Below are 23,335 nucleotides of genomic sequence, written 5' to 3'. Positions count from 1 at the left end.
ATAGCAAACGATAACAAGATTAGATACACAGCCTACTAATTACAGCTGTCCAAAACGAGAAACCATCAGAATATCCGTGTTCGTAGCCAAGTCGTCCTGCGTCAAAATGGCGGTATAACTACTTCACATCATCTCATCCTTAACACATTGCGGACCGGGTGCCCTTCACCCCATGCACAGTCCTGTTCCCGGCCACTTTCTAACTACCTCCAAACTGGAGTGCATGCATTCAAATAAGCTGCCAAAAATTCACTAGCCTTTGAAGGACTACTGTGTTTTATTCTGGAGGCATTCCTGATTAGTAGTTGAAATGCAGTTAGGTAAGTATTTGCTGAAATCTATTTCGGCTCATAGTTTTCCGAAATATATGGTTTTCTATTAGGGGATCGGTTGGCCAGTAATCTTTCAGATATGGTTTCTTAACCTGCCCTATCAATATACACAAAACATTTTTTTAATTTCCCTCCTAGGGACATTAGACCACTTTGGGTTTTACGGGATACGTTATGAGAATGTGAATTCTGCTCATGGTATAAGTTTGTCTGCTCAGCTACATAATGAAAAAGTCCTCTCAAACATAAGTACTGATACTTGTCCTACGTTTCCAGGTTCATTAGGCCATACCTTTATATCAGGAGCACTTTCAAAATCCTCTAGCCTTGGTTTACTGTTGTCCATAACCTAGTTGTCAGAAAACACTATATTATTTACAATATTTAGAATATTTACGCCCGTAACACAATTATGAGACTCGTCCTGCGCCACGTGAGTTCCACACCTTGATGATAAGGATATCTACTCGTCATCACTTGAAACATTTCCGTTAGAATGCATTTCATCATCAAACTCTAAATATTCAGCATCACTTCGACATTCTGAGCCTGTATGAGCGCATAATACGCGAATAATTTCATCCCTGTCTAAACACGTGCGATTCCTGAGCGCTGCCATCTTGCATGGCTCTTCAAACTTTGTAAACATGTTGTCAGGAAATGCAAAAAAAAGCTATGATATTAAGAATAATCGAAAAGAAATGCGACTATCGATTGTGTAGAACCATACATATGAGTTCTAGTACCCTTGACATCCAAATAGTTCCGGTATATATCAAAAGATAACACTAAACTTCAGTCTGCTGCTAACACGAGATAACTCGGGACCGGTCCGCAACCTTCGGCCAGGCATGCACGAGTTTTCTCGGGACCGGTCCGCAATAGGCTGGGAGGCGGATTAGGAAAGATGTAGGTAATATGATGTCGGTGGAGGAGATTTACGTAGTGTTATGGTCTCATGGTTGCAATTTTGTGGATTGGAGCTAAGTTTCCAAGTGCGGCACTAGGTGGAGAGGACGTTAAGTGAGCGCTGTAGTAGACCTGCATCTGCTGGATTCCTTATCTCCCTAAATATCTTTCAGTCGTCAGCAAAAATTAGAGTATTTTCTGTTTCGTTAAGTTTGGACGCCAGATCGTCCATAAACAGGAAAAACAGCACGGAGCCAAGAGTACTGCCTTTGGGGACACCGGAGGTGACTGGTAACCATGGGGATAAAGTGCCTAATATTGCCACTCTCTGCCAACGGTTATGTAGGAAGCCACCAAGGAGGGTAAGAAGACTGATATGTATATTAAATCGGACGCAGAGTTTATGGAGCAGCAAAGTATGGTCTACAGTATCGAAAGCTTTCGATGTTATATAATAAAGGACATAGATCTGCACATTTTTCAGATACCGATGAAACCCCCGGATACTAATACCGAACCTCCATCAAGTAAGATGGTTGATGGAAGTTTTCTCTTTAAAATATACTGAAAAACTTACTGCTGAGAAACACAGGTCTCAGTGGCAAAATTGCACCTGAAGGTACTCCTTAAGCGACCTAGACTGATCAACAGAGATTGAGCAATGACGCTTTCTGACAATGTGAGACCAAATTGCGTCAAGTAAAAGTACAAAAATACACAACTTCTGCTCTGAGAACCTTCCTCCACCACCATACTCACCAGACGTCTCACAAACAGACTACTACATTTGCATTATTCTTATGTGGGAAAACGCTTTGGGAATGCAGGAGCCTTTTGCAACAACTCCTAAAAATGTATGTTGTGGTATATTTCCGGTTTTCTGACGTTTCACCACCAGAGTTGACATTTCATGTGTCACAATTTGATGTTTTCCTCCTCCGACAACAGCGATATTCAGCTGAGAGACATTAGGTACCAACTTTCCCTGCTTTTATGACCATTTTATATCCAACCACTACATCCTTCGAAGGCTAGAAATTATTCAGGTTTTGAAAACCTTTAGGCTTTTTCAACCGTGAAATGACCAGCGTTTCACCCCAGTGTAGCAGTAGGCTCATCAGTTGGATTGTTACACGTTTCCAAGACGCTGGCGGCTAGTGTGACGTTGAGACACCAATGCAAGCCTGTTATGTAGGACAATGCAGTAACGGCGCACTAGGAGAAGTATGTGCCTCCAATTGTATAAATGCCTGCCTTTGGCCTTTATATCAAACATTCAGTTCCCAGAAAGAAACCATAATTTAATCGATTGCAAATGTTGAAATCATTTAAGCCCTTGAGGAATTTTCAATCGTGAAATTATGGTTTCCTTCTGGGAACTGGATTTTTGATATTCCGGTTTTGTTCATAAGTTACTAAAACCTGTTCGATCGACCCTAAAAATAACAATCACCACGTGAGAACAGGTGGATAAACTACAATATATGTTTGTTAACTAATATAGAATCGCAATACATAGGTTTTTAAATTATTTAAGTACACTGTACTCTTCGCAACGATGGTAAAATAAGAATAGTTGTGACATTTAGGTGGATGTTTTCATTGCCCGAAATAATAGACCTGTTTTCTTTCGTATTTATGCGGTATGAAACAGGATGTATTCAGAAATGCGTTCTATTTCCCGAAGACCATTTTATTCTTTTTCAGACGGGAACAATTACTGACTACCACTGTTCTAATTACGTTGAACATTTTGAGTTCAATTGACCGTTGTCCTGTTTATGAAATCTCATATTCATTGACATCTGCAACTGGGAGAATGTAGCACCTGAACGAATGAGGCGACGTCCTGTCCACGTTGTTCCACAATATTTTGGAAAACAACGGCAAATGAGATCGCAGAAAGGAACGAGAAAATCACAGAATAAATTACCTCTATGTTCTACAACAACAAGCGACATCGGTAGTTTTGATGTATCTGTACTGCAGCAGAGCTTGCGTTTAAAAATTTCGTTTCCTCAGCCATTTTGTAATTCATAATCGATGATCTTGTTGGACTCGGAGACATCATTATTGTTACACTTGTGAATGCCTACGATATCACATTCATTAGTCAGCAGATAACTCATTTCCTCTCCTGATATTTTTTCTATTTATCTATGACCGGCACCAATGTGTACAATGCCCATTTAATGGCTGGTTCAGGTCGCTGATCTCAATCTTTTATGGGAGAATGTTTTCACTACTCCGTGTTCCTATAGTGGTTGGTGGTGCGCTGTATCGTATGTAAATGAAGGTGTGGATTAAGACGATTACAAATACCCAGATCCAAACTAGATGACTTAACCAAACGCAGAAAAATCCCTTGGACCGGCCAATAATGGAACCCGGGGCGTATGAACGTAAGACCACTATACTTCACATCCAATCAAAGAGCCGACCACTAGATAACTAACTCTGGTCTGTAATATTCAGAAAAAGGTGTTCATTGTAACCATACTTATTCGGAAGTCTGATGCTTTCTCGACAGTCAGTTACGAAATAGAAATAACAAGGTCGTCAAGCTAATTTTTTAAAAAATGTGGGCGGTATTTCGTGACGAATGAAACTGAAGAGTAAAGAAAGGAGGCTAATAAAGAAGAAGAATGGAATCTAAATGAGGATGAAGAGATAACAAATTATATGAAATCCAGGGAAAACAAAAAATTGAAAAGTACCGGTATAGGTAACCACATAAAAGGAAATGTAGCTTGATCATGTGTCAAGGACTGACGCGCACATGTCACACTATGTAGAATGAAAAAATGTAGCTTGACCATATGTCAAGGATTGACGTGCACATGTCACAGTTTATAAAACACATGAACATTGTTTCGTTAACAAAATCACTGGATCACTACTGTACACTAATTTTGTGTTACTTCACTGCGTTTGGTAGTTCATTTCTAAGTAAATCGCATTAATGTTCGAAGATGCCCTATCCAAATGTTCTTGGGCTTCTACTGTGATGCTTCTCTTTTTTTACAACTTGCTTTACGTCGCACCTATACAGCTAGGTCTTATGGTGACGATGGAATAGGAAAGGGCTAGCAGTGTGAAGGAAGCGACCGTGGCCTTATTTAAGGTACAGCCCTGGTGTGAAAATGGGAAACAATGTAAAACAATCTTCAGGGCTGCCGACAGTGGGGTTCGAACCCACTATCTCCCGTATGCGAGTTCACAGCTGCGTGCCCCTAAACGCACGGCCATCTCGCCCGGTGTGTCATACTTCAATATTACGGTTTATTTTAACAAATACTTCAACACATTTATACAACTATAGCGCTTGCATGCTCGCATTAGTATGAGTTAGTGTTCAAAATCCAAGCGCCCAATTCGACGTGGTAGAAACTACTGCCTCGAACAGATAAAGTTCATGAGCACATGTTTAAGTTTTATCTAACTTCTTTACGACAACCTCCTCAAGATTTCGAACAACTGACAACGCACAGACACATCGCTGTTTTAAAGACGGTGTTCCAGGATGTAAAGAGAACAAAGTTCTTCTCTGCGTTCGTGTTATCCCTCTCCATATTGTCCAAAGACGTGAGGCGGAAAGATATATCACTTCCCAGTATTACCGTGTGGTCCAAAGAACATATTGTGAAGACGAAACACATTCTCCCGGGAAACATCGGGATGGATTCATAAATGTGACTATTTCGGGTACAATACTCAGAAGATATCCTTGAACAACCTCCGAACATTTGTTGGTTCGGCTTCACCTTGTATAACGCAAACAACATTTCCATGACGAAACTAAAGATTCTGTTCTAGGGACCATTTCAAAGACTTTAAGTAGTAGGCCTACGGTGCGAGGAATCAAATTGTGGTGAATGATATAAAGTTATAATCAATACTGGTTTGTAATAAAGCTATAGTTCATATATTAAATTCATCGTGAGGGAGTGAAAGCTGCTTAACCTGGAGGTATGGAGGAAAACAAATTAAGTTAGAAATGAACACGTTGTATGAAACTTTGCGTATGAACAAGCTTCCACGCTGGGGATATGTACGGCGAATGGTGTATGGTATGTTACCGAAAATGATAATTCGATTCAGCTATTGAGACGATAGTTTTTAGACTCTGTGATTTCGAGGGAAGAAGCACAGAGGTAGAAGACACCACGATGTTAATTATTAACAAAGAATTTTTTTCCTATTTGCATTACGTCGCACCGACACAGATAGGTCTTATGGCGACGATGGGATAGGAAAGGCCTAGGAATTGGAAGGAAGCGGCCGTGGCCTTAATTAAGGTACAGCCCCGGCATTTGCCTGGTGTGAAAATGGGAAACCACGGAAGACCATCTTCAGGGCTGCCGACAGTGGGGCTCGAACCCACTATCTCCCGATTACTGGATACTGGCCGCACTTAAGCGACTGCAGCTATTGAGCTCGGTAACAAAGAATTATGAAGGCACTTAGTTCATTTTCAGAGGTTTGCTGTCGAAATGTTGGAATATATAACATTTTACAATGAAAATTATTATTATTATTATTATTATTATTATTATTATTATTATTATTATTATTATTATTATTATTATTATTATTATTATTATTATTATTGTTCTATCTGTTGATACAAGTCAACAAACATGACAGGCACGATCAGTTCTTATCTAGATAGATTGCATGGTCGTGATCTCAGCATGTGCTGCTCAGACCATTGCTATCTTTCCCTTATAAACATTAGCCAGATCAGTAGATGAAATACGATGCGGACAGGTCGACAGACCGCCATTTTCGCCCAAGTGGTACTATTTTTCTCTGAGTGCCTTCATCGATAGCCAATCAAGTCTCGATTCCGTGTCATTAATCTCTCAGTGTTCCCTACCATTTCTCTGTTGCCTTAATAAGTTACTTGAGTCTGCAACAATAAATTCAGTATTCACCAAAGACCGACTGCTACTAAAGGGTGGCAAAGGATTTGTCCTATGGAAGGAATGGAGCTTTATTGGTCGTTATGGTACTGAAATAATCGCCATGGTACGTTTAGTTGTGACGTAGTTCAGTTTCCATAGCCGACTAACTTCTATTCCGATTTTCCAATGATATCAATGTTTTATCCTTAATAGAAGAGCTGCATTTTACGTTATTTCAATAAAAAGGACTGTAAGCGCTGAAAATTATGTGGGGCTGAAATTTGACTAGTTTACCATCTATTACCAAAACGTTAACCGATATCACAGTGGTGATTGTAGTGATGTGAGTTTCCAGTTACTTCCGAGAATTGTGAAAGGGGTACCTCCGAGAAATTCGCCTACAGTAGAAATGTGCAACTGCAGAGAACTGACGAGAGTATAATTTTAACGCAAATTTTATATTAGCTCCCAGTGTGCACTATAGGTCTAATCCCGCCTAAAATGAGCACTGCAATTGTTAAAAAATAAGTAAAATGTATATACAGTACATCCCCAAGTAGTACTTTCATTTATGTGTAGGGTGGATGGTAACAACGAAGGGGAATGACTAAAATGCTTGTTGTTTAAAGGGGCCTAACATCTAGGTCATCGGCCGCTAATTGTACGAAATGTAATGACAATTTAACAGTCAAAAAATCATCCAATGACCAGAATTCAAAAGGTGATGATGAAGATTGAAAGGATGAATATGAATTTAAAATAATCAGCGGATGCAACTAGCAATATTGAAAGTTGAACGTAATTCCAAAATTAATGCACTGACTAGAAATAAAAAAACCGATGAACGATGATTATGAACTTAAAAGTATTAGAGGTGGTCGTGGTGGTGATTGTCGTTTTAAGAGGAAGTACAACTAGGCAATCATCCTCCATATAACACAAATCAGACAGAAAACTTGGAAGGGATACGACACTTCGAAAAATGAAGATATCGGCCGAAGGAGTCAAGGGCGACGAAGGGCGTGAACATGAAAGACTACCTAGCCCTCGCAAACCTAATAGCATCGGGCTCGGAAAAGAACAAGAGTTGACCAAGAGAGGTCGGATATGATAGATGAAAGTGAGGAGCCCGGCACGAGTAAGTGGAAGCAATGTCAGGACTCAGCTAAGGGCCCCGTGCTCGCCAACCCACGCTCCAAAGTTCAGAGCCCTTGAGCCCCTTTTAGTAACCTCTTACGACAGGCAGGGGATACCGTAGGAGTTATTCTACCGCCCCCACCCAGAGGAGGATCAGTGGATTAGACCCGCCATGCCCCACCTTTCAAGAAACCGTCTTAAAACAATAATATATACTAACCAATGGGCTGCTTCTAAAGCACAATCCTGAATCGATGATGCTTATTATCTAAAAGGGTCCAGAATTCAGGTCAACGGCCCCTCATGATGGTACTTATCGCTAAGACAATAAGAACCAAGGTATTTCTCAGGTGCCGGTACTAATCGTGAGTAACGTAGACTTGGGTGTTCCACACATTGTGATACTGCTCACAGGTAATGTAATACGCATAGGTAGCCCAGACCTATGGTGTTTCTCACATTACTCATTGGCAACGCAAACCCATGGTGTTCTTCACATAGGTGCACTGATCACCGGAACTCGTACTATCCCGTGGTGTTCCGCACATAGTGTGTACGAATCACTGGCAATGCAGACCCGTGGTGTCGCTCATATAGTGGTACTAAGCACAAACAACGCCCAGACCCGTAGTGTTTCTCAAAATGGGACTAATCATAGGTTGCATAAACCCGTAGTGTTCTGCATATAGTGGTACTAATCACGGGTACTGTAAATCCAATACTGATTCACCCTCTGTTGCTACTAATCACAAACCTATTGTGTATCTAACATAATGATACTACTCGCAAGTAAAGGCGACCCATAGTGTTCCTCGCGTGATGGTACTAATTAAAAATAGTTTCATGGTTCTAATTCTATCATCCCTTGTTTGCCCCTTTTAGTCTCCTATTACTACAGGCAGGGTATACCTTAGGTGTATTCTTCGTCTGCGTTCTCCACTCACAGGGGGGTTAAATGTGATACTCTTGCTTGTGGAACGTACTAAGGGGGTATTTCAATTACGCAAACAGGATTATTCAAGGAGATTTTTTTGCAAAGATGTTGGAAGTCACTCCAAAATATACAGGTTTTCAACGGCAATGGGATGAGGACTGAGATAGTAGCGGCTGTGGTCTTGAGTGGAAATTACAATGGTGTGATGGTGTGACATTGTGTGGAGTAGTGTGGAACAGTAATTAGCGTGTCGTTGATGATCATTATTGTTTTACGGGGCATAACACCTAGGCCTTCGGAAAAGGGTACCGCTATTGAATACATCATAAAGCAAGGACAAGTTTTGAATCATACGTGTACAATATGTGTGAGAACGTGCCTTAATGATTTACACTTTTCTTGGTTACTTTCACCTTGACAAAATAGGGAAGTATTTATGAAGCATGTGTGCATGTGTGTTCCAAGTATTACTGGGATGGTAAATTCACTTTCACGACATGTTGACACTCCGTGCTAGCTACAGGATCGATCTGCTGAAGATATTCATGACCCATAAATCAGGGTGTCAGTTTGAGCATTGACGCGATTACTCAGAAACTGAGGATTTTCAAACTCCAGACATCAGACTACTACCAGAAGATATCTAATAAATAAAATTCTACGAGTTCCGTTGTCCGTAATGACATTTATTTTGCCAAATTGTGATATATTTATCCGTTTTAGGTCAATTCAGGACCGTAGCAGTGTTTAGCTTTCGTGTCTGTTTGTCAATTTGTATTTTTTATTACAATTTGCTTTACGTAGCACCGACACAGATAGGTCTTATGGCGACGACGTGATAGGAAAGGCCTAGGAATGGGAAGGAGGTGGCCGTGGCCTTAATTAAGGTACAGCTCCCAGTATTTGCCTGGTGTGAAAACGAGAGACTACGTAAAACCATCTTCAGGGCTGGGGTTCGAACCCACTATCTCACGGATGAAAACTCACGGCTGCGGCTACCTCACCGCACAACCAACTCGCCCGGTGTCGGTTTGTCCGTTTGTTCGTCTGTCTGTCTGTTTGTTCCACAATCACGGGTAAAAGGCTGAATAGATCTCAACCAAACTTCATATTTACAGTCTACTCATCCAGGAGCAGATGCTGATATGAATATCACTGAAAAATCGCTGAATAGACTGGGAGTTTGTATGAAGACCAGTAGAGTTGTTTTCAATTTTCTCTTGCACTATTGAATATATCTCGGCCACACTTCATATTTAGAGTCTACTCACCGAAGCGCACCTTTTGATATGGAAATCATTTAAAAATCACTGAATAGACTGGGGGTTTATACGAAGACTAGAAGATTTTTCTTCAATTTTCTCTTACAGTATTGATTATACTGTATCTCGAACAACCTTCATGTTTAGTCTACTCATCCATGAGCGAGTTTCGATATGCATGTTATTGAAAAATCACTGAATAGAATGAGGTTCATAGAAAGACCAGGAGCGTTTATTTTCAATTTCCTCTTACACTATTGAATATAGCTCGACCTCATATTCAAAGTCTACTCATCGGAGCACTGGGTTTGATATGCATATCACTTCAAAATCACTGAATAGACTGGGGGTTTATAGAAAGACTAGAAGATCGATTCTCTCTTCCATTCTTGATTTTATCTCAACCATACTACGTATATAGAGTCAATCATCCAAGAACGAGTTTCGATATGCATATCATTTAAAAATCTCTCATTAGACTGGGGCTTTATAGGAAACCTAAAAGAGTTTCTTCAATTTTTCTTTTATATTATTCATTTTATCTCCACCAAACATATTTAGATATTCAAGCGCAAGTTTCGAAATGCATATAATTTAAAAATCACTGAACCGATTGGGGGTTTATACGGAGATCAGACGGGATGTTTTCATTTTCTCTTACACTATTGATTGTATCTCCACCATACTTCATATTTAGCTTCAACTCATCTAGGAGCAGGTTTCGATATGCATATCATTTAAAAATTACTGAATAAACTGGGGGTATCATAGGAAGACTAGAGGAGTTCTTTCTTTTAAATTTTCTCTTATACTATTGATTATATCAGAACCAAACTGCATATATGGAGTCTAATCATCCAAGAGCGAGTTTTCATATATGCATATATCAATCAAAAATCACTGAACAGACTGGGGCTTTATACGAAGACCAGGTTAGTTTTATTCATTTTCTCTTACACTACTGATCATATCTCCACCGAACTTCATGTTTAGAGTCTACTCACCCAGGAGCCGGTTTCGATATGTATATCATTTATAAATAACTGAATAGACTGGGGGTTCATACGAAGAGAGAAGAGATATTTTTCTCAACTCCTCTTACACTCTTGATTTGAACTCGGCCAAACTTCTTATGTATATTCTAGTCATCCAGGAGCAGGTTTCGATATGCATATCATTTAAAAATCATTGAATATACCGGGAGAATATTCGTAAAACAGAAGAGTTTTCTCTTACACCCTGGATTATATGTAAAATCTCTAGACTATATGTGAGTCGCCCGTTCATTTTAAATAATTTTAGTTATGTACATAATTTCGCTTACTCTTCAAATGGCATAAAAGTAGTAATTTTCTACGCGATTCATGCTCTGCAGCCAGTGACGGATAGCCTCGCAGACGCACAGCTATTTTAAGGATCCCTAACAGGATGAAATCAGGGGATGCATAATATTTTGCTCGGCTCGAAAATTAACTCCACCTAACGTATCTGAACACCGAGGTAAAATGATGTAGAACTTTTCGCATAAATTCCTGAAGGTAACATGTAATCCACTGCAAATTCCGGTGCGAAGAACGGGTACAAATGCTAGTTATTAAGTATAATTCTTGGTAATAACGCTGAAGTAAAAATAGTAATAGAGGTCTGCATAGTTTCCTACTTTCCTTGCTCAGATGCAATCGATATTTATTTTTACCTCATATGAATCATATAAAACATAGTTTCACTGTAATGAATGTTATTAATGTTAGCTAGTTGCGGATTATTTTAAATATTTCTTACCATTACTGGATAAAATAGGATATCTAATTACCGTACTTATTTTCCTAAAACTGAATTACATGAACGCATAACCCGCGCTTAACTTAATTCGTTATTACTGTACTGTCACCTACAGTATTTCCAAAATGTATTTCTGCAATACCGGTAAATTTCTTATCAATTAACGGATATGGAACAATTTAGTGAGCAAATAAGACATATTTTAATGTGTAATATAATTTTCATAATATTGCATTAACATCAACGGAAGTTTTTTCTTTTTTCTTTGCTAGTTGCTTTACGTCGCACCGACACAGATAGGTCTTATGGCGACGATGGGACAGGATAGGGCTAGGGGTGGGAAGGAAGCGGCCGTGGCCTTAATTAAGGTACAGCCCCAGCATTTGCCTGGTGTGAAAATGGGAAACCACGGAAAACCATTTTCAGGGCTGCCGACAGTGGGGTTCGAACCTACTATCTCCCGAATACTGGATACTGGCCGCACTTAAACGACTGCAGCTATCGAGCTCGGTTACCGAAGTTTTGAGATGAGTTTTATATATATATATTGCTTGTAATTTTGACTGAAATGAGTGCGTCCTCAATTATGCCTACAATGTTATCTATATAATTTGTGCGATATCTCTACGGATTTATCACCAGAAATGCCGTTGGTATGCTGATGGTGAGAATGAGTGCTTGCGGTTGCCAAATCATGAATGGAATTTCAAGAAACTTGGAATATTTTCAATAAGTTATAGACAGTACTCGTTATAGTACACTTTGGACTGCGTTAAATTCCTTGTACGTGTATTCAGGGGTATATTTGTGTAATGACACGATATTTAATATCGGTCATTAACGTATTATTTTTGTTATGCATAGTTTAATTTATTATCATAACTTATATACATACATACATACATACATACACACATACATACATAATTATAGACCGTTATGCCTTTCAGAGTTCAGTGTGCAAGCCTCTGTGAATATGCTAAATGTCGCCAAAATCCTCTATTTGCAAGTAGTGCTGTGACTTCATTTATTTCTATATCTCTTATCTTTAAATCGTTAGAAACTGAGTCTAACCATCGTCGTCTTGGGATCATAACTTATATGTAAAAATTATTTTTGTAACATTTATATTGTACTATTATAGCTAGAGGTGTTGAGAGGGATGTACTGTAGCTCGAGGTGCGATAGTTGTGTATGCGTGCGTCAGGTATAGCTTGAATTCTTGAAACTGTTCTGGTCTTAGCTAACTTAGCTTGGGTTGGCATCCTCGAAAGCTGTGTTGGCGTGGTTTGGGTTGTAAAAATATATAAGAAGCTAAGACGCTAGGAGCATACCCTAGATAGATCCTGTAGCTTGCACGGAATGTCGGCAAGTCGTGATAAATTTCGATCCCTAACGTCAATCGGACGTTAGCTGATCATCCTTCTTCAAGTGACTAGCGGTCTTGTGTACGTTAGTATAGTCGAGTTTACATCTTCTCTTGGGTGGCGACATTACGGAAACGGGTAGCCACGTCAGCCGGTGGGCAGTGACCTCCTTGCTTATCATCTGGAAAGCCCTGAGTAATTCACTCAACAATGCATTTAAAAGCGAGAATATGACGAGTCTAGTGTTGTATGAGGAAGTACTGTTATAACGCACAGTGGGTGTTGATGATAAACAAGGCGCTTAGCTTCACAATAATACGTATGCTATTGAATGGATTGTGAAACATCAGTTAAACTATTTAAATAAAGATATCACCGAATTGCGGAACAGAAATTGCAGCGGTCAGTTTTAGTTAGTTATCGTTAGAAAGGAAATGTATGTGAATTTATGAAAACTCCAAAGGTAACTTTATTGTAATTGTTGTGTATTTGTTTGAGTCATCAGTCCATAGACTGTGGTTGTAACATGGTGGAGCACCCCCGCACGTTACCAACGCAGTGCGGTGTCACCTGGACGCCGCCTATCCACAGCGATGGATTGGCCGACAAGCAGTCCCGGTCAAAACCCCTTAAATTACTTCTTTTATAGGTTCATGAAATCTAAGGTTATCGCAGAGAAGTGAAAACTCTGTAAGAGTTTCGGGAATGTGTCTTGGAATCTGCTCAGGACATCAGTCAAAACAACGAGGTTCTGAGGCGTGTTCAAGGGAATTTTCTCCGAAAGTGCCGAGCATGTTTTACCGCCAATGGTGTTTTCAAACACTGCTGTAACAATGAAAACCATTTCCCACAGCCAATATGGTCAAGTGTGGTATTCTCTAAAGGTACTTAAACGCGTTGTCGTTGATTTAATGTTTTTCTATTGAAAAGTAAATACGCTTAGAGTATTACGTGACTTTTACTTTTGTGATCATAAGCCACAGGACCTCCATTTTTATGTGGAATCCGACCCATAGCACGTGGCATTTCATTTCGTAAATTCTACACGTATTGGCCGGGAATCAAACCCGGACTGCCTTGGTGAGAAGCGAGCGGTGATGAAACTGGACTCGTTTCTATTACTCCCCACTTTATCCGGTTTTTACCGCGGGTTTGTGTTTGTAGCAGATTTGGCAGACTTTTACGACTGGATGTTTTTCTTGACGCCAGCCATTAGAGGAGAAATGCTATGTGTTAATGTGGTGGTGGTGATTATCACAGAGAAGAAATGGAAGGCATCCGACACTGCGAAAAATGAAGACATCAGCGAAAGAAAGACAAGGGCCACGAAGGGCGTGAAAGTGAAAGACTCCATAGGCCTAGAAAGTTTTAATACCGTCCGGGTCGGAAAAGAACAGGAGATGACCAAGGGGATTGGATAAGATAGATGAAAGTGAGGAACCTGGTAGAAGTAAGTGAGAGCAGTGCTAGGACTCAACTCAGTGTCCCGATGTCGCCAACCCACGCTCCCAAGTTGAGAGCCTCTTACGACTGGCACGGAATACCCTGGATGTTATTCTACTGCCCCCACTCACAGAGGGATGTGGAGTTAGATAACTTTCTTCTTTAGCATGACATTCCTCTGGTTCATCGATTGTCTGATACTACTGGTACGTAACGCACTCGTTTATTATAGTATTTCACGCATTTGATCCCTACTCTGAGGCGTTGATTGGAATGAGCAGTGGGCACACTTAAAGGAATAATGGCAGAGGAGTGTTCACCGCCGTCTGCCACCTGGTCATTCCAAGTCGGTAACTTTGGATTGTTAGATCGGCAGCATAGCACTGTTCGTTAAAAATGAGAAAATGTGCGGTTTTATATTTGATTGAGTATTTCATATTATAATATTGCTTGTAATCGCGACATTCCTAATGACTTCATTGTAATGACCTATGATGATTTCAGTTGGGAAAACCACAAAGACAGCCTTTCTGAGGATGTCAGAAGGCAGGTGGAGAGTGAGAGCCATTATCATCAAACTGTCCAACTCGACTAACTGGCAGTAGGAAGTGGGCCTGCCATCATCATAAAAATCTCATAAAGTGCATGTGACTGATAGTAGGCAAGAGGACCTGCCATTATAATTCCCTAACCCATTCTTCATATGCGAAAATGGTGACTTTCCTGTCGCTTTTCTGGGTATCTTTAAGAACTATGCAATATAATATAATCTTACTCACGACATGTAGAGTACTTAATCTAAAATTCTGAATACAGTGTAGGATTCCGTAGCGAAGCACGGGCACATCAGCTAGTCATATCTAAATTTGTATCAGAATCTAATCACGCTGTACTGGGGACACCGCAATTAAGGTTGAAACCCTTTCAGAAAACAAGCGATAACATTTGGTAACGAAACACTTGAGTAGCGTTACGGAAATGTTGCAAATCTTGGGCTGGGAAGACTTAGAAGTAAGAAGACGAGCTGCTCGACTAAGCGGGATGTTCCGAGCTGTCAGTGGAGAGATGGCTTAGAATGGCATTTGTAGACGAATACATTTGAGTTGTGTTCTTAAAAGCACGAAAGATTATAATATGAAATTAAAGTTAGAATTCAAGACGACAAATTGGGGCAAATATTCGTTTATAGGACAAGGAGTTGGTGATTGGAATAATTTACCAAGGGAGATGTTCAATAAATTTCCTAATTCTCTGAAATTATTTATGACTTAGGCCTACTTACTTATCGTGTCCTATTAGTGCCGAGACTGTTCGGCTCGCCTGGTGCAGGTCTCTCTACCTGACGCTCATGGGCATCCTGCGCTTCTGGATGTGAGATTATGATAATGAGGTAGGGAGGGGATGAAACCCGGTGTCGGCACGTAGCCTACTCCTCTCGAATAACACCAAGGGGTCTGTTCAAAGCTTTATGTCGTCATCCGACGGACGAATCACCATCAACAGCAACATATTCTTTCACTCCATTTGAACAATGCGAAGAGGTTTGGATTTGAATCCAGGCTTTTGGCACGCAATCTACTGATTACAAATTGTATACCACCAACTTTCCTACCCTGCCGGCTACATTCTGATGGTGTTTTTTCTTTCATCCAGGCTAAGTGGTTCAGATGGTTGAGGTGCTGGTCCTCCGAATCCAATTTGGCAGGTTTGATCCTGGCTCAGTCCGGTTGATATTTGAAGGTGCTCAAATACATCAGCTTCGTGTCGGTGGATTCACTGGCACGTAAAATAACTCCTGCGGGACTAAATTCCGGCACCTCGCCGTCTCCTCAAATCAGAAACATAGTTACTGGGACGTAAAGCTAGCGACATTATCATAATTATTTTTTCGTCCAACGACAATCGAACCGGCTAACCACGACGTCAGACCTTTATGTTCGAAAAGACTAAGGGCCGAATTCATAATAATGTTATTTGCTTTACGTCCCACTAACTACTTTTTCAATGTTCGAATTCAGCAAATTTCTTTTCATATGAAGGGCCTTCTTTACTTGTGCTAGTCTGCATTTTATGTCCTCCTTACTTCTGCCATCATCAGTTATTTTACTAAAGAAGTAACAATATATTGATCTACTTCCTTTAAGAATTCGTTTCGTAATCTAACATTTCCTGCATCACCTAATTTCGTTCCACTGCACTCCATCACTTTTTTGGACTTATTTATTTTCATCTTGTACTCCTTACCCAAGACACTGCCCATACCATTCAGCAATTCCTCAAGATCTTCTGCAGTCTCAGATAAAATAATATCATTAGCAAATCTCAGGGGTTTGATTTCCTCTCCTTGGATTGTGATTCCATTCCAAAAAATCCTCTTCGATTTCTTTTACTGCCTTTTCTATATAAACGTTAAAAAGAAGGGGGAAATCTGCAACCTTGCCACTCCTTCGCGGATGGCTGCTTCGTTTTCAACGCCCTCGATTCTTATCGCTGCGGACTGATTTTGTACACATTGTACACAATTCTTCGTTCTCGGTATCTGATCCCGAACACTTTCAGAATCTCAGGTAGCTTGGTCCAATCAACATTTTCAAATGGCTTTTTAAGATCTAATTACGCCGTATATGTGAGCTTGTCCTTCTTAATTCGATCCTACAAGATCAGTCGTAAAGTCAGGAGTGATTCACGTGTTCTTATATTTCTTTTGAAGCCAAATTGATCTTCTCCCAACTCAGTTTCAAATTGCCTTTCCATTCTTCTGTAACACACTTGTCAGTACCGGCTTTCTTGGAAATAGGTATAACAACATTCTGCTGAAAATCAGGTGGCACTTCTCCTGTCTCACACATTTTACAGACTTAGTGGAATAACCTTGCCATGCTGGTTTCTCCTAAGGCAGTCAGTAATTCATATAATTCATATGGAAGGTTACCAATTCCAGGTGCCTTGTTCCTATTTAGGTCTCTCACAGCTCTGTCAAACTCTGACCTCAAAATTGGGGCTCCCATTTCATCAGAATCAACACTTTCTTCTTGTTCCAGAACCAAATCATCTACTTATTTACCACGATACAACTGTTGGACATGTTCCTGCCATCTTTCTGCTTTGTCTTCTTTCCCTAGAAGTGGCTTTCCATCTCAGCTCTTAATATTCATATACCTAGCTTTCCTCCCTCCACAGGTTTCGTTGATTTTCCTGTAGGAAGCATCTACCTTTCCTAGAACCATACAACCTTCAACATCCTTGCATTTCTCCTTCAGCCATTATTCGTTGGCTGTTCTGCACTTTCTATCTACTTCATTCTTTAATCGCCAATGTTCCTTTCTGCCGTCTTCATTTCTTGCATTCTAGTACTTTCGTCGTTCATCAGTCAGGTCTAGTACCTCCCGAGCTATCCGTTGATTCTTAATTAATGTTTCCTTTCTTCCTAACATTTCTTCAGCAGCCTCAGAGACCTCATTTTTCACGACTGTCCATTCTTCCTCTATTGTGATTCCTTCAACCTTTTCATTTAGTTTTCGTGCAACATGCTCCTTGAAACAGTACCTCATACGCTTTTCTTTCAACTTGTCTAGATCCCATCTCCTTGCATTTCTTCCCTTCTTCAATTTCTTCAGTTTCAAATGGCATTTCATGACCAGCAATTTGTAGTCAGAGTACACGTCTGCTCCTGGGAAAGTTTTGCAATCCAACACTTTGTTTCTGAATCCGCGCCAAATCATAATAAAGTATATTGGATACCTTCCAGTGCCTCGTTCATGTATACAGGCGTCGTTTGTGGTGTTTGATCAAAGTATTAGCAAGGACTAAATTATGATAAGTGCAGAATTCAACCATCCGACTTCCTCTTTCATTCCTTTGTCCCAATTCGAATTCTCTTACTGTATTACGTTCTCTTCCTTGCCGTACCATTGCATTCCAGTCTCCCATCACAATCATATTTTCGTCACCTTTTACATATTGTATTAACTGTTCTATCTCTTCGTATATTATTTCGATTTCTTCATCATCTGCTCAGCTGGTAGGCATATAGGCCTGCACTATTGTGGTGGGCATTGGTTTGGTGTCTACTTTGACGACAATCATTATATCACTATGCTGGTCGTAGTAGCTTACCCGCTGCCCTAGTTTCTTATTCATTATTAAACCAACTCCTGCATTTCCTTTATTTGATTTTGTGTTGATAATTCGGTAGTCGCCTGACCAAAAATCCTATTTTTCCTGCCAACGTACTTTACTTATACCAACTACCTCTTACTTTAGTCTATCCATGTCCCTTTTCAGATTCTCTAACCTATCACAACGATTCCACCTTCTAACATTCCACGCTCCGACTCGCAAAAAGTCAGTATCCATCTTCCTGGATATTGTCCCCTCTCGTGTAGTCCCATCCGGTGATGCGAATTGGTGACTATTTCAACTCCGGAATATTTTACCCGGGCGAAGCCATCATCAGTACTTCATTCATACAGATAGAACTGCATGTTCCTGGGAGTTAGTTACGGTTGTAGTTTCCCGTTGCTTTCAGCCGTGTCGCAGTTCAACACAAGTAAGCCATGTTGAGTATTATTAGAAGGCCATATCAGTCAATAACCCAGACTTTCGCCCTTGCAAATTCCGAAACTCAGCTACCCCCGTTTGTTGAACCATTCGTTAGTCTGGTATCTCGACAGATACCTATCCGATATGGTTGCACCTGCGGCTTGGCTATCTGCTTCATTGGGACACGCAAGCCCGCAAACCGCGGCAAGGTCACATGGTTCGCAGGTGGAGGAATTGCAGGTATTGTAATTATTTGGTGTTAATAGGTTATATGACTTTGTTTCATTGTGTTTTTGTAAATGTAAGATTTTACATATCAGTGTCTTGAGTTGAATAGCTATCAGTTTACCTATCTTCAAACTTACGTTTCTAGATTTGGGTGAAGGTAAGTCCTGCATTCCTTTGTACTTGGTTTCCCGAAACATCGGATACGGCCTAGGATCTCGTAAGTTTATTTGTGATTTATTTGTTTTATTGTATTTATATTTATAGTAGATATATTTCTGGCGCTCAACGTATATTTTATGTTATACTTTGAAGGGTAAAAATTAGGTGTACATTTGTTAACCATGTTGCATCACAGGACTAGGAAAGAATATCCGTCTCAATTTTCAAAGTTGATCACGTTCTATATTCAGGTCGTGATGCCGTCTTCAAATTAGTTCCAGATCTTACCCACAAGAACCATTGATCAGTTAAATACTGTAGGAGGTAGTAGGAATATCTAAAAATCATAATCATATTACTAGGGATACTGACAAGTCAGCCAATTTAATGCGCTGCAGTGCATCCATTTCCGTTCTTCAAAATTTCATACTCTCTGAATTGTTATCCCCCTCCTCAATACTTCGCGGTTGATTCCCATTAACCCATACAGATTTTAATGAAACAGCTTGGTCTGGAAAGAAAGTGGCCTTGGTTGAGGTATACCGAAAATAGGGAATTACGGAAAACGATCTTCGAGGCTGTCGACAGTAGTGCTAGAAATGACCAGCTCCTGAATGCAAGCTTACAGCTACAAGACTCTTAAAGTGTAGCTAATTCACCCGGTTTACATGGGAGACTTAAAGTGTGTATGCATCAATTAAAGTTGCATATCGACACCCAAGAGGTAATGCCTCATTTCACACAATGCTTTTACTGTCCATTATTTCCTTAACACTGTTCACCGAGCTCGATAGCTGCAGTCGCTTAAGTGCGGCCAGTATCCAGAATTCGGGAGATAGTAGGTTCGAACCCCACTGTCGGCAGCCCTGAAAATGGTTTTCCGTGGTTTCCCATTTTCACACAAGGCAAATGCTGGGGCTGTACCTTAATTAAGGCCACGGCCGCTTCCTTCCCACTCCTAGCCCTTTCCTGTCCCATCTTCGCCGTAAGACCTATCTGTGACGGTGCGACGTAAAAGAACTAGCAAAAAAAGACTGTTCAGGCCTCCCAGTCCCGTATGAATATGCAGTCCATCAGAACAATAGTAGTATAATACAGGGATTCTGCCGCCACCTCCACCTCAGGCTCCCAGTGGCCACCTCCACCTCCACCTCAGCCAGAGGCCTCCCAGTGGCCACCTCCACCTCCACCTCAGCCAGAGGCCTCCCAGAGGTCTCCTCCACCTCCCGCGGGAAATTTGAATTTGTAAACAAAACCACGTGCTTTTTGACAGACAACAACGCACCGCTAACCTCAGTACTGCCATCTTGACGGGCCTAAACCTCAGTAGTACCAACTTAACCTAACTAGCGCGAGGTAAACAAAGCCACGTGCTTTTTGACAGCCACGTGCTTTTTGACAGATTTGTAAACAAAGCCACGTGCTTTTTGACAGACAACAACGCATCGCTAACCTCAGTACTGCCATCTTGACGGGCCTAAACCTTAGTGGTACCAACTTAACCTAACTAGCGCGTGGTAAACAAAGCCACGTGTTTTTTTGACAGCCACGTGCTTTTTTGACAGCTGTCATCCGCCATCTTTAAACCACAAAGCACTGTGCTGCCCTCTATATCGCAGTAGCTGCAAAATTCGTCACCTGTCATCGGCAGTGCTGCCATCTTGACGGGTCTAAACCTTAGTGCTACCAACTTAACCTAACTAGCGCGAGGTAAACAAAGCTACGTGCAGCTGTCATCCGCCATCTTTAATCTATAGAGCACAGTGCTGCCCTCTTTAGCTACTTACCTTTGAAATGTGGTGGCGGATAATTTGAAAAATGCTTTTTGACAGCAGCCATCTTGCATCGCAAACCTCAGTGCTGCCCTCTTTAGCTAGTTACCTTTGAAATGTGGTGGCAGGCAATTCCACATGACAGCAGTCATCTTTAATCAAGAGAGCACCGTGCTGCCCTCTATGTGGTGGCGGCAAATAGAAAAATTCTACATGCTCTTGTTTGGAAACAAACTCACGCGCTTTTTTGACAGCCGTCATCCACCATCTTTAATCAACAGAGCACAGTGCTGTAATCTTTAGCTAGATACCTTTGAAATGTGGTGGCGGCAATTTGAAAAATTCTATGTGCTCTTGTTGGGAAACAAAGGCACGTGCTTTTTTGACAGCTGTCATCCGCCATCTTTAATCAATAGAGCACTGTGCTGCTATCATGCGGGCAATTTCGTCAGCTGTCATCCGCCATCTTCAATCCAGAGAGAACAGTGCTGCACTCTATGTGGTGGCGGTAAATTCCATGTGCTTTACAAACCTATGTGCTTTTCTGACAGCTGTCATCCGCCATCTTTAATCCAGAGAGAACAGTGCTGCACTCTATGTAGTAGCGGCAAATTCTACGTGCTTTACAAACCTATGCGGTTTTCTGTCATCCGCCATCTTTAATCTAGAGAGAACAGTGCTGCACTCTATGTGGTGGCGGCAAATTCTACGTGCTCTTATTTGAAAACAAATTCTACTCGCTCTTCAGCTGTCATCCACCATCTTTAATCAAAAGAGCACCGTGCTGCCCTCTTTGTGGTGGCGGATAATTTGAAAAAATTATTTTCGACAAGCAGCCATCTTTAATCCAGAGAGAACAGTGCTGCCCTCGTTAGCTACTTACCTTTGAGGCGGTTAATTTGAAAAATTATTTTCGACAAGCAGCCATCTTTAATCCAGAGAGAACAGTGCTGCCCTCTTTAGCTACTTACCTTTGAGGCGGTTAATTTGAAAAATTCTATTTAACAAGCTGCCATCTTTAATCCAGAGAGAACAGTGCTGCCCTCTTTAGCTACTTACCTTTGAGGCGGTTAATTTGAAAAATTCTATTTAACAAGCTGCCATCTTTAATGAAAAGAGCATCGTGGTGCTATCTTGCGAGTAATATTTTACGTCACAGCTGTCATCCACCATCTTGCATTGCTAACCTTGGTGGCGGATAATTTGAAAAAATCTTTCTGACAGGCAGCCATCGGTGGCGGTTAATTCGAACAAGTTTAATCACGCATCGGGCAAGCTAGAGTAAGCACGTGCTGTTGTGATGACGTCATTGTGCATGTTTAAACCCGTTCGTTGACTAAAAGCTTTAGTCTTCGAGAAACAGTGATAGAGTGTAGAGTGCAAACATGACGAAAACATTAATAGTCGATGTGCAAGGCTTTAAAGTAAACGGAAACAAATTTGTGTTTAAAGAGGTGGCTGTGTTAGATTGCAGTGTGTTGTGGGCTCCAAAACTTGTTAGTTTAGTATTTAGTCCACCGTTCCCTTACTGTTTGCAAACAGATGAAGATAAAAAGCAGACTCAGTGGATTGAAAACAATTTAGGTTTGAAGTGGGAAGAAAAAGGAATACCTTATCGTTTTCTACCTTTAATGATGAATGCACATTTGTCAAGAGCAGATCTTGTTCTTTTAAAGGGTTGTGAAAAGAAAGAATGGTTGCGTGATTTTCTACCATCATCATGTGAAGTTATCGACATGCATGAATTGGGGTGCCCATCATTTAAAACTCTTCCGAAAGAGCATAGCAGAGAAACAAGTAAACAGTCTTTACAACATGTAGGTATGCTCTTTGATTGGTTGTGTCGCAGTGCATGCCGGGAAGTGAACAACATATGTAAAGTGCAGTGTCGAAATAACCTTAGTGTAAAAGAAACATTTGTAGAGTAAAGACATCATGTCATTTCTAACAGATACTAAGTGTAACGCAGTTGAAAAGGCGATCGTAAAGTTTTATGCATGCAAAAAGAAACTAAACACTTTTACTGAAGAAGAGTGAAATGCATTACCAAAGGCATTTTTGGTTAATGTAGCTGCGAATGCTGTAAAGAAGATTTGGGAAAAGGTGCCTCGTGAGTGGACTCAAGATCCCGTTTTGTCAGAGCTTCAAACGTGTAGTTTACATCATGAACACGTGAGTTTAGCTAGAAGACCTTCTGTGAGACAGTGCCGTACATGTCAACTAATTAAACTGTATCACGGACCTAAAACTAACGAGTTGTCTTCGCTTATAAACACTTATCATGGCTGTGGAGAGAGTAAACAAGGAAAAGGTGAAGAAACGTGCTGGGAGAAAGATGAGGAAGCATGTTGGGCGTGGACTCATCAATAGAGTGATTGATCTTTTCTTCGTGCTTCATCTCCCCTGCGGCCCTAGAACACGTTCGCCTGACATGTAGTTACATGCTGCCTGCGTGTCGTGTAGCTGTTAAAATCTGCTTCGTAAAGTTATGCTGTGTGTTATTACCTAGTGCTTTAGCTGCTCAGAAGAATATAGCAGCACTTGTCGTTGTTGGTGCAATA

Source organism: Anabrus simplex, chromosome 2 (assembly GCF_040414725.1).
Source record: "Anabrus simplex isolate iqAnaSimp1 chromosome 2, ASM4041472v1, whole genome shotgun sequence".
Classification (NCBI taxonomy): Eukaryota; Metazoa; Arthropoda; class Insecta; order Orthoptera; family Tettigoniidae; genus Anabrus; species Anabrus simplex.
The sequence above is the reverse complement of the archived record's forward strand: the minus strand, read 5'-3'. Positions refer to the sequence as shown.